The sequence below is a fragment of the Echinops telfairi genome, unplaced genomic scaffold, assembly GCF_000313985.2.
Source record: "Echinops telfairi isolate 266 unplaced genomic scaffold, ASM31398v2 ScPeMD7_1;HRSCAF=3_0, whole genome shotgun sequence".
NCBI classification, from domain to species: Eukaryota; Metazoa; Chordata; class Mammalia; order Afrosoricida; family Tenrecidae; genus Echinops; species Echinops telfairi.
Window position 1 is genome coordinate 82,518,350 of NW_022103896.1, and position 1,673 is coordinate 82,520,022.

Below are 1,673 nucleotides of genomic sequence, written 5' to 3' on the forward strand. Positions count from 1 at the left end.
CCACAAGGGGATACTCTGCCCAACTTCTTACCAGAGAATTGCTGCCTGTGTGCCTGGGGACCAAAGGCAGCTCGGCCAACACTCGTCAACATGCCAAGCTTCTGCAGGAACCTCTGCCCAACCTCTGCAACACCAAAGCAGGCAACCCACCAGCCTTCTGGGGCACTCCCCTGAGAGGGAAGCTACAGGAGGATAAAGGGGTAGGTTAATTCCTTAGTGAAATTAGCTGTAGGCAGTTTGAAAAAAACTATGGAAAAAATTAATGCTGCTAAAAGTTGGTTCTTTGAAAGGATAAACAGAATCGACAGACTGCTGGCAAACCAAACCAAAGAAAGGAGGTTGAAAGAGGGGACACTACAACAGACTCTAATGAAATCATAAGTATAATTACACAGTACTACAAAGGATTGTACTCCAATAAATTGAACAACTTGGAAGACATGGGCAAATTCTTGGAAAAACATTCCCACTCTAGACTATCCCGAAAGGAAGTCAAGAATCTCAACAGACCCAAAGCCATAGAAGATTGCTATGGTAATCAAGGAATTACCAACAAAAAAATCCTCTGGACCAGATGGCTTCACATGAGAATCCTACCAAGCATTCAGGGAAGAACTAACACCAATCATACACTAACTTTCCAGAACATAGAAAAAGATAGCAATCTCCAAAACTCCCTCTATGAAGCTAGTATAACGCTGATACCAAATCCGGCAAAGATCCTACAAGAATCGAGAACTAAAGACCAATATCCCTAATGAACATCGATGCAAAAATCCAAAATACTGGCCAATAGAATACAAAAATATTTCAAACAAATAATTCACCATGACCAAGTGGGATTCAAACCATGGATGGGGGCATAGTTCAACATATGAAAAACTATTAGTATCATTAACCACATTGACATGAAAAACTATAAGAACCACATAATTAAAAAGGCATTCAACAACATCCAACACCAATTCCTGTTTAAGACACTTGAAAAGATAGGAATGGAAGGAAAATTCCTCAAGGCAATACAAACTATATGTGAAACACCACAGCCAATGTGGTAGTCAATGGAGAAAAGACTAATGCAATCCCACTGAAAAGGGAGTTTTAGCTAACAGCATAAAGCAAAGACATCAAAGGTATTCACCTGGGGAAGGAATAGGTGAAACCATCGTTATATTTACAGATGATATGATTTTATATGTGGAAAATCCCAAAAGTTCATTAAGGGGAGTACTGGAAGCAATAGAGGAGTTTAGCACAGTGGCAGGACACAAGATCAACAAACAGAAGTCCATTGGACTTCTATACACATCAGATAAGACCACAGAAAAGGAGATTTAAAAAGGTGGTACCCATCACAATAACCAAGTACAAATTGAAATATGTAGGGATATACCTGACTAAAAGAACAAAAGATCTATATGAGGAAAACTACAGAACACTATTACAAGAAACCAAGAGTGACTTCAACAAATGGAAGAACATCCCATGCTCATGGATTAGAAGACTCAACATAGTAATGATCTCAGTTCTACCCAAGGCAGAAGTTTAATAAGTATTATAGGTTTAATACAATACCAATACAATTGTCCTCCTCTTTCTTCAAAGAAATGAAAAAAACTGATTACCAACTTCATATGGAGAGGGAAGAAGCCCAGAATTAGCAGAGAACTCCT